Source organism: Aethalodelphis obliquidens, unplaced genomic scaffold (assembly GCF_003676395.1).
Source record: "Aethalodelphis obliquidens isolate GAN/ISIS:26980383/991018 unplaced genomic scaffold, ASM367639v1 scaffold12, whole genome shotgun sequence".
NCBI lineage: Eukaryota > Metazoa > Chordata > Mammalia > Artiodactyla > Delphinidae > Aethalodelphis > Aethalodelphis obliquidens.
In genome coordinates this window covers 13084875-13098123 of record NW_020837956.1, presented here as the reverse complement: position 1 = coordinate 13098123, position 13249 = coordinate 13084875, and positions in this window count along the sequence as shown.

Below are 13249 nucleotides of genomic sequence, written 5' to 3'. Positions count from 1 at the left end.
CTAAAGAAGACAAAGTCACTCAGGACAAAGTTACCCAGGACAGGGGAATGTTTGGTGGCCATTTTTGTGGTCTGGACAATTTCTTGGCTTTGATTACGGTCAGACATGATTCCAGAGGGGTCCTGTTTTTGTCTCGATCCATCAGGGTCACAGAGTGGTCTTCTCTGATACAGATGTTCAGTGAGACTGTTTGTGTTTAAGCAGAGTGCGCCCCAGACTGGCCAACAGTGGTGGGCCGGCTGCCTCTCCCTTTCTCACTCTCGCTCCGCTCCACTCTCTCGCTACGGCCGGCGTTATGGTTCACAGTTTGGTGTCCCCGATCTCCATCCCTACTTCCAGCCCCGGCTGGACCCTGGGCCTTTCCCTTCACTGAATTTCTGCCTTCCCCACACAACTTAGCATTCATGGTGTGTGGGCCTTCCCCCGGAGGCGGATCCCACATAGAGGGCCCAGGCATTTCTGAAGAGTGGGACCAGCCTGGGAGGGCAGATGTGCTCGTGGAGCCCAGGCGAGCCCCCATGGTGACCACCCAGCAAAGGGTGATGGAGAAGGGGGAGGAAAGGCATTCCTCCTTCCCCAACAAAGGCGCTGCTGGGATTTCGGGAATCCGAGGGAACAGGGTGCCACCTTGCAGCTCTGGCAGAGGGCTGAGCATGGACAGCGCCCCTCAGGGCAGGCATCTGCCTCGGAGCTGTGCTAAGGCCCCTTCCCAAATAGGAGAGGGCTGGGCTTGAAGTCACCCGGTGAGTTTTAGTGCAGAGCTGGGGGTACTGCAGAGTGAAAGATGGAGCCGTATGAGCCAACACACGTCCACACACTGGTGAGGCCTGAGGAAACAAAGGTTATGCTTTTTGTTTGTTTTACAAAAGCACTTTTAAAAATTATAATACACACTTATTGTAACAATTTAAACAAATTGAATTACAGAAAGATAAAAAAATAACAGTAATTCCCTCTTCCTCCTCTGTCCAACCCCACCCTCTTAAAGTAACTGGTGGCAGGATGTTGGTGTGTATCATTCCATACTTTTATTATACAAACACAGAACTGCCTATTTAGAGTCTCAGTTTTGCTTTTTTAAAAACACGATCATTCCCTTCATACTGTTCAACGCTTGCTTATTTTCACTTGACAATATGTCTTCTACACCTTTCCAAGTCAATACATATAAATGTGATTCAATCTATTTGATGATTACATAGTTTTCCATAGAATGGATGCGCCATGATTTACTAAATCAGCCCATTATCAATTCTGGCTCATGGTTATGTCTTATCAGCTTTGTTTGATGACTGTTTCCCCTGGGATAGTCTTATTTTAGTTGTAGTCTCCCAAATAACACAGAGCACATCTTAAATACAAATTTCCTTCCTAGAACCTAACACATCACTGCCTACACCCATCTCACATTTGACGTGACATGAATATTTTATTAATTTTGGAAATGCTCGTAATGTCTTCTTCTCATTTGCTAAAAGAAAACCAGTTCTTAGGGTGAGAGGCTCATATTTGGCACATTTACTGAGCAGGAGGAGATAATTTTTAATTTCCTAATCCCATATGGTACAAATTTTCTCCATATGTCAACCTCCCTCCCAACACGTGCCTCCTATTTTCCCATGGAATTATCCTTGTATCACTATAGAAAACATTTAACTTCTACTTGCATACCATAAAATTATTCAAGTTTCAGGATGAGGCTGCCTAATCCAACACCCTCATTTTAAAGATGAACCAAGTGAGGTTTGGAGGGATTCATAATTTGGCCAAAGTCACATACTTAGCAAAGTAGTTGGGGCTAGGAGTAGCCACTGGAGGGTTCTCTCCACTGCAGGAGGCAACCCTTCCAGGGCTTGGGGTGGTTGAAGCACAGCACATAGGAAATGGTATTTTTATATGTGGAGGATTTAAAGGTAGATCACTAATTTTTCTCGAAGACTTTTAAACAAATAACTGATTAGTGCCACTTAACCACCCATCCCTCTGAAGAAAGAACCCTTTGCACCAGACCAGAGTCTATAACTTTGTTTTTCCTCAGGAGGTATGCTCTTGCTTCAGCTTGCAGTTTTCTCTGCATTCCAGTAGCTAATTGAGTGATGAACACTCCTCTGTTCTTGCATTCCCCCTCGATCCTTGGCATTCCAGCGTGTCCTGGCCTGCAGTTGAAGCTGCTTACCATCTGGTTATGTAAAGGTGTGGCCAGAAAGGAAATCCTTGTCAGGAGTGGATCCAGATTTGTAGGGCCTAAAGCTTATAAAATTTCTGAGATCATCTTCAATAGAAAATAATACAAAATATCTTATTTTTGCTATTTATACACAAACATATGAACACATCACTAGGCCTCCTCCCAGTGCCTTAGAATGAACAAGGCCCTGGCAAGTGAGGGGTGCAGAAGCTTAATTTCTTAAAGCTTAGGGGTAAAATTGCCTCTGGGCCTTATATGAAGTAAAGTAGGACATACCTGGGGCACCCTTTTTTTTTTTAAATTAATTAATTAATTTATTTTTGGCTGCATTGGGTCTTCACTGCTGTGCGCAGGCTTTCTCTCCTTGCAGTAAGCAGGGGCTACGCTTTGTTACGGTGCGCGGGCTTCTCATTGCAGTGGCTTCTGTTGTTGCAGAGCACGGACTCTAGGAGCGCGGGCTCAGTAATTGTGGCTCGCAGGCTCTAGAGCGCAGGCTCAGTAGTTGTGGCGCACGGGCTTAGTTGCTCTGCAGCATGTGGGACCTTCCCAGACCAGGGCTCAAACCCGTGTCCCCTGCATTCGCAGGTGGATTCTTAACCACTGCGCCACCAGGGAAGCCCGGGGCACCCTTTCTAATCCCTCACATGGATCTGGACAGAGCTGCCCAGACCCCTCCAGGAGGAAGTACTCACAGCAACCAGAAGCCCCAGAGTTTTCAGGACAGTTCCAGTTTCAAATATTTTATCAGGCCATGTGTCAAAGGATGCATCTTGATTTTCAAAAAATATAGGTGATAATGTTACAGGATGGAAACATAAAAGACAAAGAAAACAAAGCGAAACCCTCCCCCCAAAAACCAGTGTCCCCACCCCCTCCCCCCCACCAGTAAGTACAAATAGGGACAGAACTACCAATTGTTTCCTCTGGATGTTTTGTTTCCTGTCTCAGAATGGAAAGAATGAGTCCAGGAAGGACAATAACAGCACACAGCCTCTGCAGCCACAGAAGTTTCCACCTGCTAAGAAAACAGCAGGAATCTTTCAGGAAATCATCTTCCCTTATTGGGTAGCAATCATTATGTTGCCATGAAAACCTTGCCTTCTTAGACTTTCGTTGGATAAGAAATAAAACATACCCAGAAAGGACAAGTTGAGTTCAAAAGGCTGGAGAATTTCCCTCTAGTTCCTGTGCTCAGCTTTTTATTCCACAGTAACCAGAACCGAGATTTCAGAACACAATATTGAAGCAGCTGTGCTGTGTAGGACTCCCATGCCAAAGACTCAGGAAACCGTTCCACAGACTTCTCAGAGGCTGTCAGGGAACAGATGTGCAGTGTAAAGCTGTTCACCAAGCATTTATGAATCATCTGTGCGGGTCAGGAAAGAGGAGTTCGTTTTGTTTTCCAGGGGACACCCTACATTTGAGAGACAGTGACACACATCACGCACTTCCAGGGTCAGCCCAGTGCAATGCCTGCCTGTTCAGTAATAGTAATAGTGATCATAATAACAGTCATAACTACTGTTTATCGAGACTTACTTTATGCTTTAAATGTATTATCTCATTTAATTCTCATAACTTTATCAATATTCCTATTTTACCTAAAAGAAAACAAACCTAGAGATGTTAAGAAACATACCCAGTGTCATACAGCTAATAAGTGCTAAAGCTGGTGCTCAAACCAGTTCTATCAGACTGCAGAGGCCATTCATTTAACCACTGTACTTTCCTGTCTCTTTTAATAGGCAACAGATGGATTGCTGAGTCATTAACTCAAGAAGGAAAAAAAAAGCAGAATTCAGTTAAATATATCCACAAAGATTAGCCAATCCCTGCTTAGTGTTGACATCAGCAGAAAAACTGCTTTAGGCCAAGCTCCATTCTCTCACCGGTCCCAGCATGAGAATCACCTGGGCACGTGTGAAAAAGGCCAATTCCTGGGCCACCCTGGAGCTACTGAGTCAGAATCTCTGGGAATGGGGCCTCAGAAACTTCACTTTACATACCCAACACCCACCCACTCCCAGGCAACTCTACAGAACGATGAGGTTTGAGAACAGCTGCTTCTAGGATGGCCATTCTCCTGGCTCACCTGGAAGAACCAATTTATATCTGTTGTCCTGGCATAAGTATCAATAGTGCCCCCCTTTATTCTCCTAAGTGTTTCAGTTTAGACAATCAATTTGCATATACAGTTGGCCCTCTGTATCCCTGGGTTCCACATTCATGGATTCAACCAACTGCAGATCGAAAATATTAGGGAAAAAAAATTCCAGAAAATTTCAAAAAGCAAAACGTGAATTTGCCATGCTGGCAACAATATATTAATACATAGCATTTACATTGTATTTGCAACTATTTACATAGCATTTACACTGAATTAGCTATTACAAGTAATCTAGAGACAATTTTTAAAATATTTATTTATTTTTGGCTGCGTTGGGTCTTCACTGCTGCGCGCGGGCTTTCTCTAGTTGCAGCAAGTGGGGGCTACTGTTCGTTGCGATGCACTGGCTTCTCATTGCGGAGGCTTCTTTTGCTGCGGAGCACAGGATCTAGGCACTTGGGCTCCAGTAGTTGTGGCACGTAGGCTCAGTAGTTGTGGGTTGCGGGCTCTAGAGTGCAGGCTCGGTAGCTGTGGCGCACGGGCTTAGTTGCTCCGCGGCATGTGGGATCTTCCCGGACCAGGGATCCAACCTGCATTGGCAGGCGGATTCTTAACCACTGCGCCACCAGGGAAGTCCCTAGAGACAATTTTTTTTTTTTCTTTGCGGTACGCGGGCCTCTCACTGCTGTGGCCTCTCCCGTTGCGGAGCACAGGCTGCAGACGCGCAGGCTCAGCTGCCATGGCTCACGGGCCCAGCCACTCCGCGGCATGTGGGATCTTCCCGGACCGGGGCACGAACCCGTGTCCCCTGCATCGGCAGGCGGACTCTCAACCACTGCGCCACCGGGGAAGCCCACCTAGAGGCAATTTAAAGTATACAGAAGGAAGTGCATAGGTTACATGCAAACACTACATCACTTTATATGAGGGACTTGAGCATCCTTGGATTTTGGTATCCACAAGGGGTCCTGGAACCAATCCCTCTGGGATACCAAGAGACGACTATATATTTCTGTATTTTTTGTACCAAAGTCAGACCATATTATATATACTATTTTATAACCTGGATTTTTATTTAATGATTACTACTGTTCCATATAAATAAAATTTAATCTTTTCTAATACCAATCCATATTCAGATTTCCTCAGTCATCCCTAAAATGTCCTATATATCTGGCTTAAACAGTCCACACATTGCATCATAATAATTTTCTCTTCTGAAATAGTAACAGTTTCTCTCTTCATAACACTGATTTATTAAACAGACCAAGCCAGATGTGCTATGGTCTGTGCCATCTTTTAGATTTTTCTGGATACTTCTTTACAGTGTTGATTAGTTTCTCCTGTTTTCTGTATTGCTTATCAACTGGAGATTAAAGTTCGGTGGAGTCAAGTTTGGCTATACATCATAGGTAGTGTTGTTTACCTCATCTGTGTAGCACATCAGAAAACATGTAACATTTGGTTGACCTACCATTAGTGGTGCTAAGATCAACCACTGGATGAAGGTGATCCTATGACGGGACAGTTACATTTTTTCCCCTGCAACTGGGAAGTAGTCTGTATGGTATCACTCTGGCTCTATATGAAAAGTTTCCCAACAATCTGATGCTTTCAACACCGTTGATAATTGTTGCCTGACTTTAAGGGTGTTATAGAATGTTGATTTGCTATCAACTCTACTACATTATTGGGAGATATCGTTTGGTAAAAAGAGATTTTTCCTCATCAACTGGGGCCATTTGGTTACCACAAAATTTTTTTTTTCAAATGAAGGAGCTAGTTTAATAGCTGCCTGGGTGCAATTTCTTTTTTTTTATGTTTATTTATTTACTTATTTGGCTGTGTTGGGTCTTAGTTGCAGCATGTGGGATCTTCATTGCGGCATGTGGGATCTTTTTTTTTAGTTGTGGCATGCGAACTCTTAGTTGCGGCACATGGGATCTATTTCCTTGACCAGGGATCGAACCTGGGCCCCCTGCATTAGGAGGGAAGAGTCTTAGCCACTGGGCCACCAGGGAAGTCCCTTGGGTCTAATTTAAAGAGAGTGAGCATCTTCTAGAAAAGTCTAGACGTTGGAGGAGAACTGAACAATGCCAAAAGGTTTGGCCACACCATGCACAGACATGATTGGCAACCAGAAATACTCCACTGAAAACAGCAGCCACGATAAGTGTTGACCTAAACTAATTACAATTTTCACATCTGACCCTCAAGCCACAATCCTGTACTGCATTTCTTTGAGCTCAGACAATTCTTGAAGAGCACTTAGTGTATGATAGGACACACCCTGTTGCCTCTCAGAAACGAGCTTTCATTAACCAGAGGCAGAGCTGTTCTGGTTAATGGGCTCTCAACAAACAGGGGCACTGTACTACGTTATGGGACAATGGTTCTTTTGTGTTCTGAGTTTGATATGTGATGAAGGGCTTTAAAAAGGGTTAGTATTTCTAGAGACACTGTGGCATGTTCAACAATCTCTCTCATCCCACATGCTCTTCTTACACTGTGACTTTGACACTACTGCCAGTGAGAGGTGGAGTCTGTGTACCCTTCCCTCGAATCTGGTTGGTCTTGGGGCAGGGCAGAACTGACACTATATATGGACATACCACCATCTGTTTATTCATTCACTTGTGGATGGACATCTGGGGCTGTTTCCAATTTGGGGCTCTTATAAGTAAAGCTATTGATGCTATGAACATCTGTGTACAAGTCATTGTATGAACATATACTTTCTTTTCTCTAGGAGTGAATGGCTGGATCACATGACAGGTGCATGGTTTAACTTTTAGGAAACTGCTAAATTATTTTTGCAAAGTGTTGTACCATTTTACATTCCCACCAGAAATATATGATAGCTCCAGTTCCTCTGCAAACCTCACCAACACTTAGTATGGTCAGACTTCTTAATTTTAGCCATTCTAATAGGTATGGAGTGGTATCTCACTAAAGTTTTAATTTCCATTACCCTATTGACTAATGATGTTAAGCATCTTTGTATGTGCTTATTGATCATTCACGTATCTTCTTTGATGAAACGTTTTAATAGGGTTGTTTTCTTATTGTTGATTTTTGAGAGTTCTTTATATTTTCCATATACAAGTCCTTTATCATATATACACATTACAAATATTTTCTCCTTGTCATCTCATTCTCTAAGATCAGAGGTTTTAATCTGATGAAGTCCAATTTATGAGTTTGTTCTTTATAGACCATGCTTTTGGTGTCATAACTAAGAAATATTTACCTAAACGAAGGTCGCAAAGATTTTTCTCCTGTTTTTGTCTACAAGATTTATGGTTTTAGTTCTTATATTTAGGTCTTTGACTTATCTTGAATTAATTTTGTATATGGTACAAGATATGAAGTTACGGTTTTTTTTGTTTGTTTTTTGGGGGTTTTGGCATATGTATATCTAATTGTTCCAGCAACATTTGTTGAAAAGACTATCATTTTGCCACTGAGTTATCTTTTCATCTTTGTCAGAAATCAGTCAGCAATGTGTGGATCTATTTCTACACTCTATTCTGTTCTACTGATCTACCTGTCTTACACCACCACCGTGTTGCTTACTATAGATGTATCATAATATTTGAAACCAGGTCGTTTTAGTCCTCCAACTTCGTACTTCTTCTTCCAAGTTGTTTTGACTATTCTGGGTCCTTCACAGTTCATGTGAATTTTTAGAGTGAGGTTATTAAAAAAAAAAAAAAAGCCTGCTGGGATTTTGATAGGGATTGTATTAAATCTATAGGTCAATTTTGGGAGAATTGACATTTAAACTGTATTCAGTCTTCTAACCCATGAACAAAATACACCTCTCTATTTATTTATCCTCTTCAATTTCTCTCAGCAACATTTCATTGTTTTCAGTGTACAGGTCTTGCACATCTTTTTTCAGGTTTATTCCCTAAACAGTTCATATTTTTTATGCTACTGTAAAGTGGTATTATAAATATTTTCAATTTCTGATTATTCATTGCTAGTATTCATGACTTTAATTTTGACTTTAATTTTTTAATTTCTTAGAGCTCTTTATGGTTCTGTTCTTCGTTGTTGTTGTTTAAAAGTATTCCATACTTGTTTCACTCATGCAAAACGTTCTCATTTCCCTAAGAATGTAAAAGATTTTGTTTTTAATTTTCTTCTGCTCCTTAGTAGTCTGTTTTCTCTGGACTTCTTTTTTTCTGTTTGGGTCTCTATCTTTCATGTTAAAGGACTATATTTTTGGCAGTCTATTCATGTTTAAGAGGGAGATACAAAAGAGCTGATTTTTAAAAAAATGTTAGGCATTTATTGAAAATTTGTACATGCCATATGGACTAGACTCCTTAAGCTGGTACAATGTTTCCACAAACCGTCTGCTATATAGAGAGGTCTGGCAGCCTCTGGACTGCCTGTAGCCTGACCACATTCTCTGCCGTTGCCCATGAGGGACTGTTTAAGAGGGAGATACTAAAAAGCTCTGTATGCATGGGCAAGGATGGTTCAATAATAGCCATCTCTGTAGGGTAACTGCCCATTTCCCAAGAAACCCTAAATTGTCAGAAGCTGTGGTATTTTTGCCTTGGGCCAGACAGGTTCTCCAGAGAATTCTTCAATCTTTTGTCCAGAGAGCCTAGTTTGAAGAAGGAAAAGGAGGGAGGATGAGGACCAAGTGTAGGGAGTCGCATCCTTCCATATGTAGATTTTCACTTAATTTTCATTTGCAGGATGGTGCCTCAACACTCATCTTCTCTGCCTTTGTTCCCAAGTCTGACGCTTCTCTATAGATCCTCCTCGACTTACTGAAAGGTTACATCCCAATAAACCCATTGTAAATTGAAAATACTATAAGTCAAAAATGCACTTAATACACCTAACCTACCAAACATTATAGCTTAGCCTAGCCTACCTTAAACGTGCTCAGAACACTTACATTAGCCTACAGTCAGGCAAAATCATCTAACACAAAGCCTATTTTATAATAAAGTGTTGAATATCTCATGTAATTTACTGAATACATTCAATAAATAACTGTATTCAATACAGTTACTGAAAGTGAAAAACAGAACGGCTATATGGGAACAGAATCACTGCAAGTGTATCAGTTGTTTACCCTCTTGATGGAGTGGCTGACTGAGAGCTACTGCTCGCTGCCACTGCCCAGCATCAGGAGAGAGTATTGTAGGGTATATTGCTAGCCTGGAAAAAGACCAAAATTCAAAGTACAGTTTCTACTGAGTTTTGCTTTTGCACCACTGTAAAGTTGAAAATTTGTTAAGTCAAACCATCATAAGTGGGGCTTCCCTGGTGGCACAGTTGTTAAGAATCTGCCTGCCAATGCAGGGGACACAGGTTCGAACCCTGGTCCGGGAAGATCCCACATCGCAGAGCAACAAAGCTCGTGCGCCACAACTACTGAGCCTGTGCTCTAGAGCCAGTGAGCCACAACTACTGAGCCCGCGTGCCACAACTACTGAAGCCCACGCACCTAGAGCCCATGCTCCACAACGAGAGAAGCCACTGCCATAAGAAGGCTGCGCACCGCAGTGAAGAGTAGCCCCCTCTCACCACAACTAGAGAAAGCCCACACGCAGCAACGAAGACCCAACGCAGCCAAAAATAAAGAAATTTTAAATAAATAAATAAAAGTATGAAAAATAAGATGAATGAGGGTAGCTTACTCTGCCAGATATCTAAACAAAAGCACAGCACTGGCTCAGGAATAGATGACCAGTGGAACAGATTAGAGAATACAAAACCAGACACAAGCACTATGGGGATTTAGTATATGGTAAAGGTCACCACCTGGGTGGGATTATTCAGCAAATTCTGTTAAGACCATTAGTTATGCATACAGAAAAAATTTTAATTAGATCATTATATTACATAGTACACAAAAATAAATTCTCAAGTAGACCAAAAAATCTAAATTTAAAAAAAAAAGCCATTAAAGTGTAGGAAAATATTTGTAGAATCTTGGAAAAGGTTTTGTCTTTCAAGATTCATAATCTATAAACCTTGTGATGCTTTTTACTCAAAAATATAAACACATATATAGATAGGTTAATAGACATATAAATAAAAAGAGTAAGATCCTGCAAGGCTTTGAGAGTGGTGAGGAGTAGGGATTCGAGTGGACTTCTGTCACCTATTTTATATTTTGGAGATGTTTGAACTTTGTCTGATAATCTTTGAAATCAGAAAAAAAAACAGCAAAAAAATCTGTTATATACTTTGATGAAATACATCAATACTCCCAGAAGATACTGGAATAGGACAAAACTAGGTGTGTACAAAATGCATCAATTTCCAAAGTTTTAAAATTTTGTGACTCTTACGCTCATCACTCTTATGCTTGATTCACTTTTAATTTGCTGATGACTTTCAAAATATGGCTTTCTGAATTGACCCAATATTCCCGAAATAGTCTGGCCAATCTAGAAAATAGTAAGGCATGATCTGAAAACTAATGCTTCTCTATCCTTGTTAGTTTTGTTTTAGCCTCATCGTAGTGTGGTTTAATATTTAGACTGTGGTTTCTGTTGGGAAATGAATGCAACAGAATTAGTTTTCTATTCCTGCCATAACAAATTACCATTAACTTAACTGCCACAGCAGTTAAGTGTGTGTGCTTTAGAACTTCATAGGTTGGAATCCTGGTTCTACCACTTAATGGCTGAGCTACCTTGGATAGGTTACATTAAATTTCCCCATCTTTATAATAATGATACCTACCTCATCTGACTGTCATAAGAATTACATAACATGTATATTTAACAGGATGCCTAGCATACATAAATGCTCAATAAATATTAGCTATTATTATTAAACTTAAATGAGGAACCTTTTCTTATCACAGTTTAATTTCACCTTGTTTCCAACCCAGGGCCACAGCCTGTCAAAAGAGTTTTTAACCTTGACTCTGTGGTCTTCAGTATTATAACTTCCTTTTAGATTTCTGTTATCTTCCCCTTGTTAAGCATGCTTGCTTTTTCCTCCCAGACACAAAGTTAGGCAAGGTCAAGCTGTGGCTTTGGCACCAATGGAGACAGCCCTCAACTGTGAAGATAATTTCATGTGGGAGACTGACTCTATGGGTGAGGTACTGATAGGAAGGGGAAAGAAAATACGAAGGTTCCTGCCCTATGGAGTTCAAAGTCTAATGAATCCTTCACAAACAAAAGAAAAAAAAAATAGCGTCACTGTAACAGTACCCAACACCCACTCTATGACAATTTAATTTTAAATGGATAAATGAGACACACAGATGTTAACTTCTCGATTTTATAGATAATAAACAACCGAGGTTCAGGACATTTTTAAAGGACTTTCTCAGGCTCATATAGCTAATAAATGACAGAGTGAGGCCATGAACCTAGGATGTCTGACTCCAAATCCTACACTCCTTCCGCCTCAGCACTCTTCCTTCTGAGGGTAAGGAAAACAAAATGGAAAACAGCCTCCTATGAACTGGAGTGATTACACAGCTGGCATCAAGTTCTGCTTGACGCATCTCAGAACCTGAGAAAAAGAACAACTAAATGATGGAAATTTGGGGACTTCGGTGAAAGCAGAGCTACTTCATTAGAATAAACTAAACTAGGGAAAGAGAAAGGAAGGAAGGAAGGAAGGAAGGGAGAGAGGGAGGGAGGGAGGGAGAAAGAAAGAAAAGTGACTCTTCAGCCTAGAAATATTAACAGCTGAGAAAAAAAAAAATTCTATCAAATCCAGACAGACAGAACTAAAACTGACAGGTACTGTTTGCTATAATCTAGTTGGTACCTTTCAAAGTCCTGTAAAATTACTTCACAGAGTAGAAAAGAAATGTAACAACCTCTGTACTTTCATGAAGTAGCCAGAAATATTCAGGCAGGCAGTCTTCATACCACTGAGTTTCTGGAAAATATTATAAATTGGTCATTAGGAATTAAATTGTTTTCACATTGTTTCCCATTTCCCAGAATGATGAAGAGTCTTGACCAAGGGAATATTTGTCAAATAAATCAGATATGGCCAACACAGTGTTAAAATCCAGCATTACGACTTCCAAACTCCTTATTCACTAAAAATAAAAGGGTCTATGTGTACCACATCCTGGTTGTATAAGAGATCTCCACTTATTATAAGATAGGTATACAAATATACATAATTTGTATATATTCAATATTAAAAGTAAAGTTCTATCATATACTTCTTTTAAACTAATAGTTAAATTTAACTTTGCCTGCCTCTAGAATTTAGGAGGACTTTTATTGATCTGGACATGGATTGTTCAACACAAGGGAGGGGACGGGCCGATGGAGAAGGCAGCTTCCACCTCTCGCTCTGATGTCATGAGCAGGTCTCAGGAAAGATTTCCATGGGAGGCTTAGCTGTGTTTGAGGGTTCTCACCAGATTTGTCCCTCCTGTACTCTTTGTTAGTTAGTCTATCATCAGGGCTGCCTGCACTTATGGGGAAAGTGCCCCATGCTGCCCCTGGGCCTGTGCTAAACTCCTTCTCTCCCATTTAGAAGAGAAGCCAGATGTGAGCCAAGTCTTTTTTAAAACAAACAAAAAAACCTGTCCAGATAGGTTGAAATAATTTGAATCATCAACTTGCTGGATCTTCTATTACCTGAGCTACACTACTTTTAATCTATAAAATTCATTTATATTGCTGAAAAATTCTCAAAGGAGCAGCTGAACAGATTTAAAATGGCAATGATTGAGCTGTGGCAGCCTATATTTCCTTCCCACGTGTCAATCCCATGACAGTGTAGAGGCCCTCTCAAATGGAAGTGCCCCATCTCTCCTGAAGATTTATAATGAGCATCACCAAAAGTGCTTTTTTATATGTATTTTTTCATTGTCAGATAAGTAGGTCAGATATTATTGTTCTCATTTTACACAAAAGGAATCGAAGGTTTAAAAGTTCCTTTAAAAATGACTTGCTCAAGGTCACACAGCTTGTTAGTGGCACAGCTGG